We start from the raw sequence: 23797 nt of genomic DNA, 5'->3' as shown, positions 1-23797 counted from the left end.
AGGCCTGAGACTGTAGACTATGTTGGTGAGACAAGATGAAAACACCCAGCTTGAGCTTGTTCCTGCCCCAGGGCCTGCCTATCCCATCCGCCCTGTGCTTCCCTTGGGTCTTTGTTTGTCTGTCTTCTTTTTCAGGGCTTCGCTGCAGTGTCAGCTCCTGAAAGAGACTTTGTTTTTCCTTGATGGCCCAGACCTAGAGCAGCTCCCCAAGCCCCTCATTTGGCTCTTAAAATTCTCTGAGATTATCTGTGTTTCATGTTTCTTTTCTGTCTCCCTTCATTAGAAAACGAGCTCCAGGACAGCAAACAATGAGCAGCTGTGGGTCTTGTTCCTACTGTCTCCTTCTCTGACTCTTGGGTGTGCCTAGCAGAAACCCTGGCACATAGTAGATGCTCAGTAAAGTTTGTTGCATGAAAGATCAGAACTCCTATCCCCAAGGGTTCCACTAAGACTGTAGATGTAAAGCACCAAGTACAGTACCTGGCATAGAGTAGGTCCTTAAGAAATGTTAGTTGTGATGACCAAGATGGATGAAAACAGAGATGATGGTGGCCATGGTGTTTATGGAGGGAGTGCCTAACCTTTCAGGGAGGGCTTCATGTAGGAAGTGCCCTTTGAGCTGAGTTTACAAGGCACACAGTAGTAATTCCTTAGGGTAGTATATTAGTTATCAATGCTTTGTAACAAATTGTCACAAATATAGCAGCTTAAAGCAGTACACATTTATTATTTCATAGCTTTTGTTGACCGGGAGTATGGGCATGGCTTAGGTGGGTCTTCTGCTTCAGGATCTCACATAGGCTGCAGTGAAGATGTCAGCAGGGCTGGGGTCTCAACGGAAGGCTTGACTGGGGAAGGATCTGCTTCCAAGCTCCTGTGGTTGCCGGGAGGATTTGGTTCCTTCCAGGCTGTTTGTTGGATCCAGGGCCTCAGTTCCTTCTGCTTGTTGGCTGGAGGCAGCCCTCAGTTCTTTGCCACGTGTGTCTTCATTAGACAACTCACAACATGGGGATGTGCCTCATCAAAGCCATCCAGCGAGAAAGAGAGATGGCAAAATGGAAGTAGCAATCTCATGTAATGCAACCACAGAGACATCTCCTCACCTTTACTATACTCCATTAGGTAGAAGCAAGTTGCTAAGCTAACCCAAACTCGGGAGGTAAGGACGATTACACAAGGCTGGGGAACATTAGAGTCTGTCCACCATTGGCAGCAAGAGGGACCATGGGTGGAAGAGGAGGGACAAGCTGAGGAGAGTGAACAGCATATGCAAGGGCACAGAGGCACAAGGATGCTATTGAGCAACTGCCCTTTTTGGTGGGTGTGGCTCACTGGAATTTGGTGCAGTGGTTGGAGGTGAGAATGGGCCAGGAGCAGGGATGTTTCTCATGATGACTGAGAGTATGTCCCTTGCTCTCACCTTCCCTTTCCTCTGCTGCCAGATCGGGACTTGTCACCTGGGTATCAGGGAGCCTAAGGTTCCACAGAGAAATCTCAGGAGCTCCTGGTGAGGATGGAGGATGGGTGAAGGAAGCATCTCCTCCCTTCCCACCTGAACAGCTGTTTCTATCTCAGTCTGAGACGGCTTTTCTGCCCAAGGTTTTCTTTTAATGGAGGTTCCCATGACTTAAAAACCAGTTGGAAGTGCCTACACTAGCTGCCTTTGGAGGGTCTTCATGTGCTCGTCCCACGTGGCTCCATTAGGGTTCTTGTGGGCTGGAGCCAGGACCGGAACCTTTGACCCTGAGCAGTCAGTTACATTGTTTGGTATTGTTTTTCCCATGCAGAGTTAGGAGAAGGAGGAGCTTGAGTTGAGGCTGCACTGGGGTTGCTGGGGGAGGTGAGTTACTGAATTCTTAGGAAACCCATTTTCTAAGCTTGTGATCAGAACTGTTGATTTCATTCACTTGTCCTCTCAATCACTGATATGTTTGTTCATTCAGCTCTGGGTTTAGGCATATAGTGTTCAGGGTCATGGGCTGTCTCAGGTTCTCCGTTAATGCTAAGCATTTGGGGTAGGAAACTCTGATCCCAGCCACGTTAGGGAGGCAGGTCATACGTTATCAAGGTCTGTTCTCCAGAGGGCAGGGAAGCTGTTCCTTTGCTATCACTACATCAGGTCATTGGCCCTCCCTTTTATGGAACCCCAGGGAAAGGAGTATCTTTGGAAGAATGGGGAGTGAAGATTAGTAGGGTAAGGAGGACTTGAAGAGGAGAGGGAAATATATTTTTGTAATAGGGTCTTCACTTTTTAGACTTACGGGTTAAATTCCACTAATCTGGAATGACCCAGAAAGAAATCTTTTGCTCACTTTCTAGACTGGTGGTACACCCCTCTCCCTTGTCCTCTTTCCCTCTCACTTCCTGTCTTCCTCTCTGCATATTTTTGACTTTTACCAGCGATGCTGTTCTTCATAGGACTTGGAGTGACAGCTGGTTCTAGTTTTGGAACTGACTGCCACTAACCAGTTGTGTGACCTTGGGCAAGTCACCCAGCCCCCTGGAGCTCAGGTGTGGAGGAGGGAGGGGGTTGGGCTCCACAATGTCTAAGCCCCTCAGGACCATGCCTGCTGTCCTGAAGCATTAAAATTCATTGTCTTCCCTGGAGCCAACTCTCGCTTCATTAAACAGCTTGTCCCTGAGGCAGATGGAGCTGGCAAGGGGCCTGTCTTTAAAAGCAACAGGTTGGGTGCTGGCTGGCTCAAGAAGAAGTCTCCAGGGAGGCTCAGCCCCCCTGCTGCTCTCTGGGCAGGGGGTACGGAGCCCTCTCAAGCCTGCTGGGCAGGAAGGGAGCCCTGCCCCAGGGAGAAGGGATTACTGAGCCCAGGAGGGGGAAGCACCCCAACAGCTGATCCTGGAATACTTGGCGGGGGGGCTCCATTCACTGGGATCTGAGAGGTGCAGTGTGTGGAGGATATCCCTGGGATGAGCTTTGGAAGGACAAGAAGACCTCCCAGAAAAAGGAGTCCTCATAACAGCAGTGATGCTTATTTATCTTCTATGCAAATTAGTTAAGTATATTATCAAAAATACCCAAGAGAACATGGTACCCCATTGTACAGAGGGGAAACCAAGGCTCACAGACCTCGGGGGACCTGTTCCAGGTGGCTCAGCTGGGAAGGGCTGGAGCTAACATCAGAAGCCAGGGTTCACTTCCAAAGCCCCTGTTTTCCTAGGGCTGCCAGAACAGATTTCCATAAACTAGATGGCTTGAGACAACAGAACTTTATTCTGTCACAGTTCTGGAGGCTAGAAGTCTGAAGTCAAGGGTCGATTCCTTCTGGAGGCTCCAGAGGAGAGAATCTTTCCCCTGCCTCTTTCCCAGTTTCTGCCGATTGCTGGCAGTCTTTGGTGTTCTTGGCTTGTAGATGCATTCCTGCAGGTCTCTGCCTCTGTCTTGACTTGACATTCTCCCCGTGTTCTGTCTTCTCTGCGTGTCTTATGTCCAGAATCCCTTCTTATAAGGGTGCCAGTCAGGGGATTAGCCTGCCCTGCCCCTGTGTGACCTCATCTAGACTTCATTATATGTATAAAGACCTTTCCAAATAAGGTCACATTCATGGGTACCCAGCAGTTGGGACTTGCACCCATCTTTTTCAGGGAACAGAGGCTCACCCACGGTAGGGGAGACAGCTGTAAGGCAGGACTGGTCAGAGAGAAGGGTGGGGTACATGCACAGCAAGGACCCCTAAGGCTGGAATAGCCAGCTCAGGGAGGGCTTACGGCCCTCCTGAAGACTTCGGACTCAGTCTCGGACTAGGTGTGGGGGGTGGATCTGAGGTGGTGGTCAGGCTGGCACGGGAGCAGGATATGTAGGGACAAGAGGTCCCCTGGGCACCATGATGGGTCTTGCATAACAGCCTGGCAGTGAGCGGGGCTGAGCCCAGGTGCTGGTGGAGGGGTGAGAGGCAGGGAGACTGGAGAGGAATGGAGGTTTGTCAAGTGGGCAGAGCTTGACCATGAAGGGAGGGCAGGAGACAAGGGGAATGTTTGCTGAGTGAAGGGAAGCAGCCAGCAGGGAGGCAGGGTGGCCTTTAACCTAGAAGGAGGGTAAACACAGGATGGGAAGGAGGAAAGCCAGGGGAGGGGCATGGAAACCAGGTCACTCCACCTCGTGGACATTAGGTTTGCCTCCCAGAGAACGTGGGACTGACTGCTTCATCTCGAAACTTCCTTCTGGCTTCTCATTGCAGCTTTTCTGTGATTCTAAGCCAGCGCAGGCAATGGCCATGGGAGAATGCTCCACGGGGAGGTGGCATCCCTGTGGGGAGGGGGGGGGCACAAAGAGTGGGGAGGGCGCTTCAGGGCTGGGACCGCAGGCCCAGGCCCAGGGTTGGCTGCAGGTGCACTTCCATCTGAAGCCGTGGAAAGAGCAGCTCTGATGGGCAGAGAGAACCTTCTCCGGCAGCCGCAGCCGCAGCTCCTATCCTCCTGTCATGGGGATGTGCAATTACTGTCCTTCATCAATATTTCAGTCTCAGCTTTCACAAAGCATCTCCCTCCGCCTTTTTGTCTGTCTAGCAGCCTCAGTAAATAAAGGAAAGAACTGACATATCACAGCTGGTGGGCCTGCCAAAGTGGGGCCACCAGGGCTCTCGAGGCCTTTGCATCTGAATGAGGCTTCTGGAAACAAAGCGCCCTATCCCTCTACCTGCAGATTGGGGGCTATTATGCCTGTCTCCTCTCTGCCCCCATTCCCATCCCAGAGTATGTAAAATTAATCCCATTGTGCCACCACCCCTTCCTTACACAGAAACTCTTCATTCCCAGTCCTCAGGCTCCAGGCACTTGTCTAGTAGAGACTTTCCCAAAATTGTTCTGAATAGTTCCTGGGATGGGATTGGGATTGGGTGCAAGGCAGGAAAGTGGTTAAAGGTGCACACTTGGCAGTTAAAAAAAGTCAGTCTTGGAGATGTCGTTCACAGCATGGTGACTAGACTTAGTGTATTACTATATTGCTGATTTGGAAGTTACAAAGAGTAGGTCCTGAAAGGTCTCATCACAAGAAAAACACTTGGAGCTACATGTGGTGAAAGATGTGCACTTCCATCTGAAGCCGTGGAAGCAGGCTTATTGTGGTCTCATTTCTCTATATCTACAAATATTGAGTTGTTATGTTGTACAACTGAAACTAATGTAATATGTCACTTATATCTCAATTTTTAAAAATGGGAAAAAAAATTTTTAATGGCTTTAATCTTCTGTGTGCGCAACTGCTTCCTAAACAGAAGAGTCAGATAGCCAGCATAAAGAAAGGATGGGATTAGATTCTCCAGCTGGTGTCCATGTGGAACCCTTGTCTCCAGCAAGGGAGGGCTTGTGGTTCCTCAGGGTCAAGTACTGGGGTGGGGGTGGGGCGGTGCTCCCTCCCATGTGCTTCCAGAACACTGCGGTACTCTCTTCTGGCATTCTTGGCCTTGGACGCCTCTGTAGGCAGCTCCCTCTCTCAGCTGGGAACTCACGGCTAGGATCATTGGCTTATTTGTTTGTTTTTAAATATGTGTTTTCAGAGCTTTGCACAGTACTTGGCGCATGGTAAATATTGAACAAATGAATTTATCCACTTATTTTTCAGATACTTACTGAGTACTTACTCTGTGCCAGGCTCTGTTCCAGATGCTAGAGGTAGAGCAATGAACTAAACAAAGTCCCTGCTGTCATGGGGCTTCCATTCTGACGGGACAGATTGTCAATCAGAAAACACACCATGGTAGAGAACATAATTTTGGGTAGTGAAGAATGCCGTTAAACCAGGGTTAGGGAATAAAGATTGGGAAAGCTCTTTTGGAAGGGATGGTTATGTTAGGCTTTCTGAAGAAGAGACTTTTTAGCTGATGTGAATGGGATGTGAAGGCGTAAGCCATGTGAAGTCCTGAGGTCCACCAAGGATAATGGCCCAGAGGTGGGAATAAGCTTGGCATGTCAGAGGAATGGTAGGCTAGGGTAGAATGGGAGAGAGGTAGGCAAGGGGTAGATCAAACAGAGTCTTAATGGTCAAGGTTGGGTGTTTAATTAATTAGTTTATAGTCCAGGTTAGCAATGATCTGGATGCACAACAAAGGCCTGTAGAAAACTGAACTACTATTGGAAAAAAAGAGGGCAGTTGTATTAATGTTCTACTTAATTCTGTTTGCAATTTATCCGCTGTTAATACATAGAAAGGCATAGCTGTTAGAGTTAATCCAGGGATTCAACATGGCAGAGCACTTGTTGAGCTATTGGTGGGGCTTATGGTGCCTTCTATGAACTCTGCCTTGTGTGGGGTGAATTAAAACTTAAACAAGAAACAAGGATTGGTACCAAGAATGCATCTTGAAATAGGGGTGGGTTGGGATGGCTTAGCAGGCAACACCAGTAATTTATGGTGCTTTATAGTTAGGTAGCAGAGAAGACACTGGACTTGAATTTAGAAGAAGGTAAGGGTTTTAGTTCCAATTCTCCCAGTTATGGAGTGATCTTGGATTAGTCATTTAACCTCTCCAAGCTTAGTTTCTGCAGCTGGTGTCCTTGTTCTGCTACTCCATAATGAACAAGGAAACCTTTCATAAACTATCACCACTATTCAAAAGGAAGGTGTTAACCCTATATTATTAATCTTCTATTAGATTGTTAGTTCCCTGAAGTAGGGGCCACAGTTTATATATCTTGTGTCTCTTGGACTTGGCAGGATGCCGAGGTCCCAGGAGGCACTCTGAATTTTTTGTGAATTGAATTCTGCTGCAGTCAGCAGTGTTCCTTGGGGACACAGCCTGGAATAGAAGTGATCTGTAACCTAGAATTGGAGCTGAGACACTTTGGGGCTATGTCTTTAAACAGATCACTTAGCTTCTCTGTGGTCCTTTCCCTCATCTATGAGCTGAGTGAGATAATTTTACCAACCTTACCTGGTACTTATGAGCTTTGGATGGGAAAACTGGATGGGAAAACATGAGTGTATTAGGTCCCAGTTTTGATTGCTGCTACTGGTTCCCAAGATAACAGTGGCTTACAAAGGATGGAAGTTCTTCTCTCACAAATATCCTGCTCTGGGCCGCTGAGGTAGCTCCATGGTGTCAGAGGCCTAGATTCCTTCCATGTTGTTGCTCTGCAGCCCCTAGAATGTTAACCTTATCTGTGTGGTCCAAGATGGCTCTCCACTACATCTATACCCCTCCAAGGGCTGGTATGTCCTGGAAGTTGAGGTGGTGCTTCTGCTCACATGCCATTGGCTGGAGCTGGGTCATGTGACCTCCCCTCTGCAAGGAAAGGTGAGAACTCTAGTCTTTACTGCAAATGCCCAAGTGCCCTACTCCATATCTCATCCTATGTTAGAAAGATCAGATTTGGCGGGGGGCAAGTCAGGTGTCTGCCACAGCACAATGAAAGATTTCTGAACCTTGAAATGGCAATGATTCACAGGTCACTAGCAGCTTGAATTGGAAATGATTTCACTCTGCTGCAATCTGATAGAAACAATGCCCCAGATTTCCTGTTTTCTTGTTATTAAATGCCTGCTTGGTGCCAACCACTGTGCATCACCACACAACTTCCAGTTAATCCTTATTGCAGTTTTATGAAGTATGTCCCATTTTAAGGCCCATTTTTGAGTTAGGGAGGCTGAGGCTGAGGAAGGATTTGAACTTGCGTCTCTGGGACTCTAGCCCTTGTACTGTCAGCACCTGATAGCGCTATACTCCGCTCTGTCTTTAGTGCTTCTTCTGTCCTCTCCCTGCTCCAGGCCTCATTTCAAGGAAGTCTGTTGATGTGAAGAATGGCCCTGGGGGTATTCCTTGCAGTCCTCTGTGTTGTCATCTACACAGAATGGAATCCATTGGCAAATCAATGGGGGCTTTCTGGGGTGGCCCCTTGGGTGGCCTGAGAGGGCTACTGGTCTGGAGAGGTAGACTGGGCAGGACCAGGAGAACTGGCTTCAGGTGGACAAATCAGCATAGGATTCAGGCTTTGAATCCCTCAGGGTTACCTGCAGTGCTATAAAAACAGGAAAATGAGGCCATGCCCCTGCTCCTCAGTCACTCTGACAAGAGGTAGTGCAGGGCCCACGCAGGGGCCAGAGCCTTTTCGTGGCCTGTCTGGGTCTGCCTGTCTCTGGCCCTCTGGACCAGAGAAGAACTTTAAAAGTCTCCTCTGGCTGAAGCAACTGTTTTCCTATTATTTGGCAAGTTGGTTGGGTTGAGGGTGTTGAATTCAGATACGTTTGCATATTTCTCAATGATTTCAAATTAATTGCCCAGTGAAAGGTGACTGTACCCAGTCTGGCTGTAGCTTTTTAGAGCTCAAGGGGACTTTGGGCATTATTTATCCAACCTTTATCTCACAGAGGAAGATGCTAGAAGACCGGAGGGGTTACTTGGCTGACCCACGGTCACATAGCTAAGTCGCATCAGGGCTCCATCTTTGGACATCCTGCTTGAGCATGAGGAGGGACATTGTTTTGTGAATTCTCACACTTCCGTTAGGCAAGAGAAGTGATGATTCATGGTGGCTGAGCATTTGTCTGCTTCCTGGAACCTTGAACTGTGGCATGGGCTCGAGAGGTATTTCTAGCTCTCTACGGTGTCTTTACCTAACATTTTGGTGCCTCAGTTTCCCCCCTGTAAAGTGGCCATTTTAGGAATAGAACTCGCCTTGTAGAGAATGGCTGTGTAGTTTAAATGGGTTGATAGCATTGATTGAGGCCACGTCTAAAGACTAGACACTCAACGTGTTACTCTCTCTTCCATCATAATCCTTTTCACGCTCCCTCGTGGGATTCTGTGCTCATGAAAAAGCCCAGAGGTTTTTATCTTTTTCCTGCATTTGTAGTCTCTGAGTCACATCACAAGCTTAAAAACCTCTTTTGGTTTACCTTGATTACCTCTGTGACTTTACGCAGGTTACATTCAATAGTAGTACTTTCTTTTTCCACAGGTGTAATTCCAGCTTGTTCTAGCCATCCAGACTTGACTTTCTCCATGATTAGTTGGAGAATAGCCCCTCCCCCTCCCGGTCCCCTGTCTTGGGCTCTGTGTGGCCCATTGAAAATGGTGTTCTGGTTCTGGATTTGGTGGAAGAGCTTTCAATGTTTGTTCTTGGTGGGTTTTAGCACATAGGAAGGGGATTCTGGTGGCTGCATTGGGTTGTGAGTCAGGAAGGACAGTGTAGGCTCTGCCAGACTTTGGGATGTGCAGGGGCTGGCAGACATATCTTGTGGACTGCTCTCTCATTGGCGCCCAGTTACCTGCTGCATGAGGGATTCAGGGGGCCACTACTGAGGTGTGGGCAGAGGAAGTTCCCCAGTCATGAGACCCTGCTACATGGGGGCACTGAGGTGGCATTGAAGATGAGGCTGACTCAGACAGGAGGGAGGTGTCCCACGTCCCAGAAATGCTATCCAGCAGGACCAGATCTCCCTCCAGCCTCCCCTCCTTCCTGCAGCTCTAAGGAGCAGGACACTCTAACACAGGCCTGTCTCCCCTGGGGGGGCCTCCTCCATGTGTTCTCATGGTTCAGCTGACGCAATGTTTCCCTTTGCAGATTGGCCCATCTGAGGGGTCACATGTGGCTTCCCACTGCGTAGCCACTCTATGCTCCCGATCTGGTACAGTGGCTGGAGACACACGGGAAATAAATATATGTTGAAGGAATGAATGAACCGTGTGTTGCCTTGGGCAAGTCACTGAATCTTCCACTGCCTCAGTTTCTTACCTATAAAGTAGAGATAATAGTATTTACTTCTTATTCTTAGTGTTGTTGAGAGGATTCAGTGAGATAGGAGTTCTAAAGTCTGAACCAGTGCCCAGTGGACAGCAGGGGTGCAAAACGTTTAACTGCTATTTTTATGATGTTGTTCCTGTCAGCCTTGACTGCTCAAGGCTTTTGGAGCCTAGTTCCCTCTCTAGGTTAAGCCCCATCAAGTCTTACACATTTTCTCCCCAAGTCAGCCTAAGGATGGGATTGTGCAGGATGGAAATCCTTTATCCTTTGCCAGTGGATTGTTTTTTCCCCCAATAAGATGTTTGCCTTTCACCCTGGGGAGGGAGGACCTCTGCTGGTGGGGACTTGAGGCTTCCTGGCGGCCAGCAATGGCAGTAGTCAGAACCAGCCGTGGATGCCTCTGAGCTTCCATCCTGGAACAGACTCTGCAGACTGCCCTCTACAGCCCCCAGTTTTTTTAGGAGTAAATTGCCTACTGTGTGTTGCTTGTGGCTCAGAACAGGAGACTCGCTGCCACCAGCATCGGAGGGATCTGCAGGCAGCAGGGACTGGGTTGGGGAGGTGGAGTGAATGTGTGAGGATGCCAGGGCCCTGAGGAATGGCTAATTCGGGCCCAGGACACTCTGTAGTTGCTGATTTGTTGTTCTTCCTGGCAGTCCCTTGAGATTGGGCAGCTGCCCAGGTCATCTCTGAGAGACGAAGGAGCACAGCATACCATTCTCTTCTTGAGCAGTGGTAGCCTGTCCCCCAGCTGTGTGAACTCGAGGTGGGGAGTGGTTGCCGAGAAGTTGGGATAGAAACACCCACGTGGACTGAGTTTCTTGGAGAAGTGGGATGGACAGCGTGGGGACTACATTCCTTTTTCTTTGTGTACCTTCTTTTGACTTTACTGTCTAGGGCCTGTCCACATTCCAGATTCTCCAACCCAGGCCCACCCCACCTACCACAGTATGCCTGGTCAGCATTGCTGCAGCACGGAAAGAATCAAACTCAGGGATACCTGGGTGGCTCAACTGGTTAAGCATCTGACTCTGTTTCAGCTCAGGTCGTGATCTCAGTCAGGGTTGTGGGATCAAGCCCCATGTCAGGCTCTACCCTCAGCAGGGAGTCTGCTTGAGATTCTCTTTCCCTCTTCTCTTGCCTCTCTCTCTTCTCTGTCTCTCAAATAAATCTAAAAAAAAAGAAAAAGAAAAGAAAGTACAGGGCTTGGAAACCATTCATGGTTGTGTGATGTTGATGTCCTGACTCTGAGCCTGAAAGTCACTGCTGTAACAGGAATCTAGAATGTTCTCACAGACAGGTCTTGAGGTTTCACAGTTCTCATAAATCACTCCTTTCTCAGTTCCCTCTCTGAAGCACTGTCTTCAACTCCAGAGAAGTCATGATTTCACTTGTGTGAAATTCCCTTTTCTCTTTTCCTTTTAAAGTTGCATTGAGGGCAGTCAGTCTGTAAAGTGAAAGCTGCATATAATGGAATTGCTTTTAGAGTCTCACAGAAGTTATAGTGACTCCACAGGCTGGCCAAGTTTCTGGGGAACTATTTCTCCATCCCCAAACCCCAGGTCCCACCGAGGAGAGCCCTCATGACCTGGGGCTTGTGGCACAGGCTTGCCAGGGAGTGTGTAGGACTGGGTTCAGCGGGGTTCTTCTCAACACAAACAGCATATTTTTTCCTCTGATTGCAGTGGAAGGACTGCTTGGGGAGGCAGCTATGCACACCACTGTGCCACTAGTGCTTACAAAGGTACAGCTTTGAATGCATGAGAGTGGCTTTTATATAATTTGGGGCTCAGAATGTTTGAACTAATAGGCCTTTAGAGATTTTTTAAAACCCCACCCCATTTGAGTTCAGATGATTATTCAGGATTATTCAGGAGAACTTTCGGGGCGGGGGGGCGTCCTTTGGGCTAACCCAGATACCAACAGACACACCTCCCATCTCTCCTAGTGTGACCCCTCACACGTCACCAGTGGGCCCCAGCACCTTTCTCTGTGCTGAACTGGAATGGAGCCTTAGAATCTGCCTCACCCTACCCAAGCCTGAGAAACCCTATACCTTTGCAGAGTCCTAAGTATCCAGCTCAAGGCAGCTCTTCTCGTTAGGTGAGCTAAAACATACACACATGTACACGTGTAAACACACATGTATGCTCTCACATACACATACATGCACATTCCTATATGTCTGTGAACTTTTCTTCCTATACCTTTAAATCTGAGGTTCTCCAGCAGGACCAATTTTCCAGAGACAAAATTTGCTGATGTCTTTAAATAAAGATATTGTAGGGCAGCCCCGGTGGCACAGGGGTTTAGCGCCGCCTGCAGCCGGGGGTGTGATCCTGGAGACCCGAGATCAAGTCCCACATCGGGCTCCTTGCATGGAGCCTGCTTCTCCCTCTGCCTGTGTCTCTGCCTCTCTGTCTCCTTCTCTCTCTGAATAAATAAATAAATCTTAAAAAAAAAAAAAAAAAAGATATTGTAGCCACTTAAGCCAGCCACGTTAAAGCTGTGGGAGCCTTTGGGAAATTGAGTCACATGCGTCAGACTGGCCACATCACGTGGGCTAGGCAAAATGTACCCAAGATTGAGGGTGACCAACAAGCTGGGGCATTTTGAGGTAGACAGGGAAGTACAATCACAGAATACCCGTGAGACTGAATCAGATCTGGCAGAAAAATGCAGTCCTTTCTTAGAAGGCAGAGAAAGGTTTATTTTCAGTGATTGGCTTCCCTTTGGTTAGAAGGGTGCTCCCTGGGTGTGCAGGGCCTGCTGTCACCACAACCCCTTCCCTGCCTCCTTTGCCATTTTCTTAAATTTTTCATGACCCAGCTCCCTCCTGTAGGAAACTCTTCCTCTGTGGAGTACCTGTAGCACCTCTATTCTAGTTCAACTCCTGCTGAAAAAAAAAAATTTTTTTTTTTTTTAAAAGAGTTTATTTATTGATGAGAGACAGAGTGGCAGAGACCCAGGGAGAGAGAGAAGCAGGCTCCTTCAGGGAACCCGATGCAGGACTCGCTCCCAGGACCCTGGGATCAGGACCTGAGCCAAAGACAGATGTTCAACCAGTGAGCCACCCAGGTGCCCCCCAAATACTGTCTTATGTTGTGTCGTTCTGTCCGCAGTGAGACGTTCTCAAGCTCTCCTCGGGCACCAGCTCTCCCGTGACCCTTCTGCCTCCCTCCTGGATGCAGTGAGCGAGTTTCCAGTCTGCAGTGGGGCTTCCCACGAGCTGGGTACAAGGTTTCAAGGCCTCCCAGGGCAGGTCACCACAGGGAAGGATCATTCTGTCTGTTGCCTTTGCACACCAGGATTCAGAGGGTTGGGGGCTGGATGCCCAGGCTGCTCTTTGAGGCTGGGGGCTCCTTGCCTTCCCGCCTTGTGGATGCTTCTGTGCTTGGACTGGGGGTGGTGGGGGTGATGGTGGTGGTGGGTGGGAGCACCAGGCTCTCTGTCACCGCAGCTCACTGCTGCTCTGCTAACTGTCACCATGGAACAGCCAGACATACCGTACCAGTGGGCTTCTGTCTGTGCATCAGCCCTTCTTTTCTGTCTCCTTAGCTCTCAGCCTTGCCACAGGATGGGGACTGGGACAGCAAACCTGGCCGATTTTAATTGAATCCTGCTTGCTTCACCTTCACTGATGAGCTACAAGCCAGGAACTGTGAACAGAGCTGGGTTGGGTGAGAGTGGCCTGTGGCTGGTTACCTAGTTGTTTTCCAGAACTTCAAATGTCATCTTGACATTTTACAAATATGACAGTGGTGACAATTGTTGCCAGGACCTCCCCTAGAGCTACAATGACAGCAGCAAACTGTCATACTTTGCTATTACTTTCTATGTGTTTCACATTATTAACTCACTTAAGGCTGAAGGCAGTTTGAGCTCCATTTCATTAGATGAACCAACTAAATCTCCGAGAGATTAAGTGACTTGCCCAAGGTTACACAGGAAGTCAGAGGCAGAGCTGCGCATCTCAGGCAATGGGGTTTGATCATTTGCGTTCTTAACCAGTGTTCTGTACTGCCTTTACTGCCTTTCCCCTTCTAAAATAAAAATTGAAACCTACCCTTGGAGATCTTTACAATGAAAGCAGGTCATTAGCTCTTTAAGGCAGTGCTGTGTGATGTATGGAGCTACATTTATTAAGTATTTCCTTAATAAGTACTCACAAGTGTACCACCTGCTCTTTTAAGTGCTCTTGGAAAGCTCCTTAATCCCCACAACAGCCCCGAGCAGCATTACTATTATTCCCACACGGATGAAGAAATTGAGGCGGGGGTGGAGGGAGGCCAGTAACCATGGCCCCAGAGCCAGGATGCGGCAGAGCGCAGCTTGGAACCCACGAGTCTGGTTCCATATTCCACACACCTGAGTAAAGGTACTAGTTTCTAAATGTAAACACAACAGACTTGTCAACTTGGTTATTCTGAGGGAATAAATTCTAGGGATAGAGACCCTCCTGGCGTTACCTTGTTAGATAGCAGAGCTCAGTGCACGAGCCTCCTCGGGTTGTCAGAACGTTGTATATTCCGAACGAAAGACAACGGCAAATACGATCGGTGGAACTGGTTTAAGGGGCCCGTCATCAGGGCCTGTGGACAGCATTCTCACAGACTGATCTCTAAATTGTCCATTTTGAGCTGTTGCTGTAAGGCTTAGAGAAGCGCGCAGCAGATGCCCGATTCGATCTTGTCATTGCCCCGACCCGACCCGTCGCTCTGTCGCGGAGCACAGCACCGGCCGTCGGGGGCCGTCGGGGGCCGTCGGGGGCCCGCAGACCTGCTGGACTGAGTGGGAGCAAAGCTCACGTCCGGGAGGAGCCGACAGTGGAGCGGGGGGAGGATGTGGCCGTCGGCCCCGGTCATAGGGACGGCAGTGCGGGCGCTGGTGTGCGGGTCCCGCGGCCACGCTGTGCTGGGAGCCCGAGGCCTGAGGCCCGAGGCCGAGGCCGGGCGGTGCTGTCCATGGTGCCTCATAACATCGCCTTACACTTGGCGGAAGGACGATATTGCGGAAGAAACTCCGCAGTCAGGGCGGGGGCTGGGCCGCCTGCCCGCCCACTCGCGTTTGCCACACTGACCTGGGCCCCGGCTAACGTACCTGACGGGTGTGGCGGCCCCTGTGCGGGGGTGCAATCGGAATCCCCCAACGCGGGTGCTCCCCCGGCTGGCCCCGCGCGCACGCACGCCAACCCCACGCAGCACCCGCCGCAGCGCGCACGCACACCCCGCAGCGCGCACGCACACCCCCGCAGCACTCACACCGCAGCAGCTCGCACGCACACCCCGCAGCACGCATACCCACGCACGCACGCACACCCCGCAGCACGCAGCACACCCCCGCACGCACACCCCGCAGCGCGCACGCACACCGCCGCAGCACGCACACACACCCCGCAGCGCGCACGCACCCGCCGGCAGCACGCACGCACACCCCCGCAGCACTCACACCGCAGCAGCTCGCACGCACACCCCGCAGCACGCATACCCACGCACGCACGCACACCCCGCAGCACGCAGCACACCCCCGCACGCACAGCCCCGCAGCACGCACACACACCCCCCGCAGCTCGCACGCACAGCCCCGCGGCACGCACACCCCCGCAGCACTCACACCGCAGCAGCTCGCACGCACACCCCCCGCAGCACGCACGCACATACACGCACGCACACCCTGCAGCACGCACAGCCCCGCAGCACGCACACCCCCCCCCCCGCGGCTCGCACGCACAACCCCGCAGCACGCACGCACACCCCCCGCAGCACGCACGCACCCGCCGGCAGCACGCACGCACACCCCCGCGGCACGCACACCCCCCGCACGCACGCAGACTCCCGCACGCACGCACACCCCCTCACACACGCCAACCCCATGCACGCACACGCCGGCCCCGCGCACGTACACGTTGACTCCGCACGCAAAGGGTTAAGTTCCATGGGAGTCGGGCCGAGGTGCCTCCTCCCTCGCGCACGCCAGGTCTGGTCTCTGTCCGTCGCTGTCACAGCCTTGGTTGTCTTGTTGAAGAGAAAGTTGACTCATTTTTAACAGCAAGCTTCCTCCTACCAGTAGGTGTGTGAGCAGGTGGGGTCTTTCACCATCTGTGACACCCCCGCTCTGCACTTGCAGCACGTTTCTCCTCCTGCCTTTGCAGAGCTGTGCAACCCACCGCAAACCACATGCCTTCTCTGCGTCCTGTCCACACACACTCCCGTCGGGAATTGAGCTGGCTGCTGGTGGGCCTGGGGTGACCTCAGAGGTCACATGCCAGGCATCGAGTGTTGGGCACGGAGGCGGGAGTGCAGGTCCGTGCCCTTCAGGAGGCCGCGGGTTTAGGAGGAAAGGCCACAGTATGGACGTCGTGGCCCGCTGCGGTGTGCTGAGAGCTCGGGCGTGGCCCCAATGCCCTGCTTTCCCAGGACTACCTTCTCTCATCCTGGGAACACCCCGTGAGCTGAGGATGCTTTCTAACGTTCATTTGCGGGATGAGAAGGGGGTAGCGGGAAAGGGGAGTTGGCCCAGGTCGCACAGGTCGTGGGGACAGAGGACAGAGAACATCATTTGTGGGACACCTACCGTGTGCCACAAACGAGTGCCCGCAGCCGTGCTGTCCTTTGGTGTCCATGAAAGGATGGTTTTGTCAGAAGGCCATGGCTCATCGAGGGTCACATGGTGGGAAGTGACAGCTTGAGGCTGATACCAAGGTCTGTGATTCTAGAACCTGGGGTTTCCAGCCCCTGGGCTCTGTCCTTTCCCGTCACAGCAGTGCAAGCTGTAGTACCAGACCCAGCCACTTGGTGTAGAATCAGAGAGGCGGATCTGAGAATGACTCCAGGACCACGGACCTAAGGTGGGAGGAGCCCTGGGTGCCTGGGTTCCAGGTTTCCCCTGAGTGGACTCAGTCAAGTGTTTTCTGAGCATTTGGCAGGGGCCAGGCCCTGGTGTCATAGTGAGGAGGACAGGGGGACCCAAGGGCTTCAGGCTCAAGGGGACAGGGCTGGTGTTTTGAGGAAACCCACACAGGATAATGGGATCAGGGGATGCTGGACATTGCCTCCATCAGGCGGGGATGCGTGAGCCACAGCGCCAGTGAAATGTAGGTGAAGAGGATCATGGCTGAGGCAACTGAGAAAGCGAAGAAAGTTCCAGAAGTGAGAATGGCTTGACAGAGGGAAAAGAAATTACTGGATGTGTTCTGGGATCTGTGAGTCGTTCTCTGTGGCCTTCGATGGGGTGACATGGAGCATAGTCCGCAGGCCTTCCTGTCAGACACCCAGCTACCATGTGACTCCCTTCCTTCTGAGAGTCTGCTCTGGAAGCAGCAGGGTTGGGCCCCTTCCTTTATCAAAGGCCACGTCCTTCCCTCTGTCAGCGGTGCTCAATAATTATTGATGGAAGTATCCCTTCGCCTCTTGCCTGGAGAGACTCACATTTGAAGTCAAAAGGCTGGCTTCTCACCTCCATTCTTGTCACCTCTAAGGCAAAGGGCCATGACTTATAATCACAGGGTGGACGGCGTGCATGCATGGATTTTGTGTTTCAATGACACGAGTGTGAAAGTTGTCGTCTCTTAGATTTGTTCCCTCCCAAGCACATCTACAAGCAACATATCCATAAATACAAGGATCGTTAACACTTAAGTGCTTTGTGCGTGCATCTTGGTGGTTGAGCTCTTGGTTTGCATTGCCCAGGTAGCGCAGATAAGAACCTTGTGAAATGGATACTGTTTTTGTTCCCACTTTACAAATGTGGAAGCTGAGGCCAAGAGAGGTGGACTGTAAAGAGCCCAAGGTCACATGGTTGGGACAACAGCCCTAGGAGGCAGCAGGGCAGGTATCATCAGGCCCATTTTACAGAGTCTGAAAGCCCGAGGCTCGATGATGAGGTAGGTGGCTGTGTGCGGAGAGAGTTGGCGCTGGAATCTGGGCATTCTGGTTCTGGCTGATGGTCTGTCTACCAGCAGGGGGAAAGGCAGGAGAGCAGTTCAACGTGTGCCTTGCCCTGACTTGTTCCAGGACTCAAAGTCAAGGGCTTCCTTGAAACTGAGAGAGAGCACCAGGCAGCCTTACCTGGAGACTAGGAGCTGCCAGCAGTCCCTGTGGCCACATGCCTCTGGGTACTTCCAAAGACTCTGCAAGGACTGTGTCTGATTTGCTACTCCCTTCTCATTGCTCCCAGACCCTTTAATGCATCCTAAATCCCCCTAAGTTACCTGGGATGCACTTAAAAGGGCAGACCTTTGGGTCTTGAGATAGACTTATCAAATCAGGATCTTGATTGGAGGGGGGCGTGGTGGGGAGTGTCCTGGAATCTGCATGGACCTCACCCTAGGTGGTCCAGAGGAGTGGTCAGGTTGGAAAACCACCTGGCTAGGCCTTGGTATGGAGACCCCGAGATGGGTGGAGATGGCTGTGGATTCACTTTTAAGGTTTCAGGTATGATGCTTGAACAAAGGCCCACAGTTACTCTGGCTAGAGCAGAGGCTATTACCATCAGGCCCAGACATTTTGGGGACATGCTAGAAATAGTTCACTGGCTGAGCATTTCTATTTTGCATCAGTGTGATTAGGTGTGCCTGGGGCTGCACCCTAAACTTTTTTTGTTGTTTGTTTCTTTGATATTTCTTAAAAAAACATTGTGGTAAAATGCACATAACATGAAATCTGTTTTAGCCATTTAAAAGGTGTATAGTTCAGAGGCATTAAGTACATTCACACTGTTGTGCATGCAGCCCAACCCAGGGGTCCCATAGGAAGACAGCGCCCAGCCCATTTAGGTGCTTAGTACCTGCTTTCAGGTGACAGTAGGGTGGTCGGGGATTATTGGGATGATAGGTAAATCATTACCCATTGGGTAGGCATCCGCACCCCTGACTTTCATACGATCAAATTAACTTCGGTCTGAGATGCTGGTCAGGGAGATGCTGGTAAGCTATGTTTAATGCTCAATTTCTATTTCTGAGCCAGGCAGGATGATGAGTTCATTGGTCAATGCCAAGGGCAGCTTCCCCTTCTTCTCCCAGCTGCCCCGGCAGGATAGAGGATACCTCTATGAAAGATCCCAGTTTCCCTCCAATGGGTGTGTTGGGAAGAGGCAACCCATGGCTGTGACTGGGACTGAAGTTTTCTAATGCTGCTGGCTCAAGACTGACCTGGTTGAGAACCAAACAAATGGGCATTTTTATATTTAAAAAAAAATTTTTTTTAAACTGTGTGTCGACAAAAGATCTGTAGACAATCTTCTTATACATTTCTCACTGCTGACTTCATATGTATAAGAGTGCTTACGACCCATTTACATTTTTTGGTGCATTTGTGTTTATTTCTGTGGTTACCATGCTCTGAGGAGACCACAAAAGCTGGCCTGTTTGTTGGTAGAGCGCATTGCCAGTGGAATTTTGGTGAACCTCACAGCAGTGGAGGGGAGAGCCCTGGAGCAGCCAGTGGGCTGAGAGTTACAGAAGTATTGAATTTTGCAGCTGAAGGGATCTTACATAAAGCAACCCCCCTAATTAAAGGTGGGGATATTGAGACCCAGAAAGGGGGAGTGTCACCAAAGTCACACCCCCCAGTGAAGAACTCAGCCCAAAACACTGGCTTCCTGGTCTCCAGCCCACTGTCTTTAACTACACCAGACGTTCCTTGTCCTTGGGATCAACTAGATGGCTTGCGTGTAATAAACCTAAAGATAAGTTTTCCTGAATCAAGCGGTCTTTCCAAATTCATTTATATATTGTGTGCCTTCTCTGTGTTTCTTCTCCTGTATTTGTGTAGAATCAAGCTTTACTGCTGCTTTTTTTTTTTTTTTTTAAGATCTTATTTATGTATTCACGAGAGACACAGAGACAGAGACATAGGCAGTGGGAGGAGAAGCAGGCTCCATGCAAGGAGCTGAATGTATCCCGGGACCCCAGGATCATGCCCTGAGCTGAAGGCAGACACTCAACCATTGAGCCACCCAGGTGCCCCTCAAGCTTTGCTTCTGAGCAGACCTTTCTCTTTAAGTTTCTTTCCTAAGATCTTGATCTCTCTGATTGCATCTTGGAGCTCCGTGCCTCTGTTCTGATGAGAACCCTGGGTACATGGGGCCCTCTGGCCAGGGTGACAGCACAGCTGGTCGAAAGCTTTCTGGCTTTCAATTTCCTGGCGAGGCCTCTCCTTTCCCAGAAATCTGAAGTGCCGTCTGATAGTCCCTGTTCTTTCAGTCCGGGGAGGGATTGACCGTAAGCTCCAGAAAGAACTCAGTAGAACTGTCTGTGGTAGGCATTCTAGAGGGGTGAACGGGTAGCTGGCTCCATTCCTTGGGAGATAGACCAGACCCCTCACCCTCCTGAGTAAAAGCTAGGAAGCTTCTGGGCCCTTAGGACTCAGTTACCCTGGCTAAAAAGGCTGATTAGTTAATTGATGGAACACTGAATGGCTGTTGAGGTGCTAGTCCCCTGTCCCCACCCCCCTTGGAGGTATGAACAGGAATCTTGGCCTCCTTTTTTTTTTTAAGATTTTATTTATTTATTCACAAGAGACACACACAGAGACAGAGAGAGAGAGAGAGAGAGAGGCAGAGACACAGACAGAGGGAGGAGAAGCAGGCTCCATGCAGGAAGCCCAAAGTGGGACTCATCCCAGGACTCCAGGGTCAAGCCCTGAGCCGAAGGCATATGCTCAACCACTGAGCCACCCAGGCATCTCAGGAATCTCAGCCTCTGAGTTGGTGCCCAGGTAGCTGATAAGGGACTTAGTCACTTGCCTCTGTTTCCTTGTTGTCAAAGAATCCTAGAAAGATGCCAAAGGAGGAGGGTGCTGCTGGCCCTTGAAGCTCAGAGAGGGCTGCATCTGTCCTGGTCACCTCTGTGGGCCTGTAGAGTGTGGATGCTCAGAAAACTATTTCTTCAGTGCATACCACCCCCTCGCCATTTTAAAAGAAACTTTCATATGGAAGGCAGTTCATGTGTGGAGGGGGCAAGACTGAACTCGAATCTTATTCATCTGGGTTTGCGTCTCTGCCCTACCACTTTGCTCTGTGCCCCTGCACAAATCCGTTACATCACTGAGCCACCGTTTCCTCCATCGATGGAATAGAGAGGCAGTGATTTCAGCTGGTGACCCCAGGTGCATCACGTGATCTCCCTGACCCGGGATATCTCATCTTTACCATGGGAGGCCTTGGGTTGTAGGTGGAGGGCCCGTTGGAACAGGCAGGCAGCTAACCGTTATTATCACTCCTATGTCAGGAATGGGCTGTTTTTTGTTTTTGTTTTTAAAGATTTTATTTATTTATTAATGACACACACACACACACACAGATAGAGAGGCAGAGACACAGGCAGAGGGAGAAGCAGGCTCCATGCAGGGAGCCCAACATGGAACTCAATCTCGGGTCTCCAGGATCAGGCCCTGGACTGAAGACGGCACTAAACCGCTGGGCCACCCGGGCTGCCCAGGTATGGGCTGTTTTACTTCTTTGCCCCAAATGAAGTTTTACAACCATAAATATGTTCTGGTGTGAGTAGTTTCTGAAGGCCAGTATGTGGATGCATCCCCCGGCTGCACCCTCAGAGCCCCAGCACTGATTCTGCTCCTGACTCTCCCTGGCCAGCTGTGCTTGAGTAACTCTGCAGGCCAGACATCCCAGGAGATGAGAGCTAAATGTTTAAGGATGCTGTTGCAGTACCCAGCTGACTGGAAGTGAGGCTGTGGGTCACCTGCTGATTCTGAGTGGTCTGGCTCATCACAGTCTCACCAGCATGGATGATTGAGGGGTACACAAGGTACACAGAACCATTACTTGCAACTGACATCCACAGACAATGGTCACATAAGATCTAGTCCTGAGAGTAATGAATCCCTTTTATTTTGGATGGACATTTGAAGAATACAGCCTGAACTTTGAATAAAACCCTTTGGTTTTTGCTTTCGAGGCCCATTGGTTACTTCATTAGGGGATCGAAGCCAGAAATCATTTGTGACCTCTCCCCCATGCATTATAAGTTTGGCGGATAAAATATCTTTTGCGGTTTCTGGTAACAGGCAGGAAGATTCCAGGCTTAAGCCAGAGTATAAAAGAAAATTGAAACTAAAGATTGGATTTTGGATTTGACTAACATTTTTAATATTGTTCAGCCAGAGGAAAGCCAAAACCTTTGACTGGCTGGTGTAATAAAATTCAGGACATTAAAAAAAAGGGGGTGGCTAATTAGGTCAGTTAGGTGGGACATTATACTGCTTGTTTCCAAATACCATGAGACTTGATTTCTTACTTTCAGTTATATTTTATTATTTTTATTTTTTAAATGTATTTTAATTCCAGTGTTCTTAACATATGGTGTTATATTTGTTTCAGATGTACAATATAGCGATTTAGCAGTTTTGTCCATTACATGTGCTCATGGGATCAGTGTACTTACTATTCAATCCTCTTGGCATGTTTCATCCATCCGCACATCCCACTCCCCTTCAGTTGGAGTTTTAACCCCCCTACCCCAAAGACATAGAGATTTTGGATAAAGTAGGAGAAGGCTGAATAAAGATTCAGTGTGTCAGATATGATCAGAGAATGGTAGATAAATATATACCTGAGCCTCCCACCTCTACACCAGGGCCAAAATTGTGCCCCATGAAGAGCTTCCTGGAGGCGTAGGGAACCCAATTCTTTTTTCCCCTGGACTTGCTCGGTTCTGTTTCTGTGATATAGCTGGCCTGGGAACCAGGAAAATTTTTGTCAAGACATGGGAGCTCAGGCCTCTGAGGCTCCCTACCTCACTTGGAAGGAAGTGAGATTTTCTTATTTCTTTGGGTGATGTTCATGAGCTAACAACTGAGAATTTTAGGTTCCAACACAGTCGTTGTGAAAAAGCAAGTGAAGCCTTGAGTGTTGATGTTGCCTGAGATCAGAAGGAAGTGAAAGGCAAAAGTGCCTCCTCTGCTGTTTCTAGCCATCCTAGTTCTGTTCTGACTCTCCTCTCTGCCAAATCCTCACCCTTGACTTTGGATACCCAGGAAGGATTTCTCCACTAGCCTTTTCTGTGTAGAACCTCTTATGGATGGATGCTTTCTACACCCTCACCCTTCTGGATGTTCGGCCCTGATCCCAGGGATGCTGACCTCCTTTACCTTCTACTGGAGGAGTAACTTCATACTTAGCTGGTGGATCATCTGGAGGTCATGGTGATATGTTAATATTTTTCAGATATTAATATTTTTGATATTGACACATATATATGTCAATCTACATATGATTCAAGCGTAACTGAATTAACTGTTTAATAAAGTTTTGTGGGAGGAAAGCTTGATCATTGGGAAAATTCTTCTGTGTTTATTTTAGGTGTTGTGGTTTCTCAAGATTTGAGAAAGCTGGCTATTATTTAAGTGGCAAAACATTGGAAAGTTACTAGAAACCATTGATCTGAAGAACACTGATTTCTGGCCTCAGCAAGAGCTGGGACGGTTATGTGGAGGAAGGCTGAATCTTATGACAAGAGGGTTTTTCTCCATGCTGCTGAAGACCCATTACCCTGATCCATCCTGACACCCACAGGCTTCCACAGCCATTTGGGGCACCAAGGCACGTGTCCCCAGCGTTGTGATGCATGATTTGTGCATGGGGCTGTCTCAGAGCTTGTTAGCCTGCAGCTGCCTGCCTGTCCCTGAGTGAGCCCTCACTCTGGGTTCACCCTCAAAGGGTCCAGGGCTTTTAATGCTGTAGCACTTTGCCATTTGGACTTGGGGACATTTGTCTTGGCTTGGGAAACAAAGCATTAAACTTATAGGAGATTGAGACAAGAGAAAGAGGGAGGAAAAAAGAGGGAGAAAGAAGGAAAGGAAGGGAGAGGGAACACGCTTCTTCCAGGGGGTTGAGCTAGAAGTTGAAGGTCGAGGAAGGCCTGGATCTGTGAAGGGAGTCGGGGATGCACCTCACCATCACCCATCATCCCCTGCTTTATCAAGTGGAAGAAGGCTGCACCGTGATTTCAGAGAAGTCACAAACTATGAGAACAACGCATGTACCTTGGAATTGTGGCTGGTCATACTTGGTGCTTTCACCCTATCCCCTTATTAACTCATAAGGCACGTTCTCTTGCTATTTTCACCTCTTATCAGTGAGAAGACTA

At 49.9% G+C, this 23797-nt stretch overlaps 1 protein-coding gene and 1 long non-coding RNA gene across 5 annotated transcripts in view; one reads left to right on the top strand and one right to left on the bottom strand.

Annotated features, from left to right (window-relative positions):
- The window catches only part of CHST11 (carbohydrate sulfotransferase 11), a 257281-nt gene that overhangs the window by 84576 nt on the left and 148908 nt on the right, over positions 1 to 23797 (top strand). The gene's annotated exons all lie outside the window — the stretch shown is intronic.
- LOC140642998 (uncharacterized) lies at positions 723 to 14842 on the bottom strand. Of its 2 annotated transcripts, none has more exons than XR_012039380.1 (3): positions 14163 to 14842; positions 10694 to 10864; positions 723 to 9684 (listed from the first exon to the last, which is right to left on the bottom strand). It is a non-coding gene; the product is annotated as an uncharacterized lncRNA (long non-coding RNA). The 2 variants fall into 2 exon arrangements; XR_012039379.1 differs by lacking the exon at positions 14163 to 14842 and adding an exon at positions 13863 to 14098.

This window comes from Canis lupus, chromosome 11 (genome assembly GCF_048164855.1).
Source record: "Canis lupus baileyi chromosome 11, mCanLup2.hap1, whole genome shotgun sequence".
Taxonomy (NCBI): domain Eukaryota; kingdom Metazoa; phylum Chordata; class Mammalia; order Carnivora; family Canidae; genus Canis; species Canis lupus.
The sequence above is the reverse complement of the archived record's forward strand: the minus strand, read 5'-3'. Positions and strand labels throughout refer to the sequence as shown.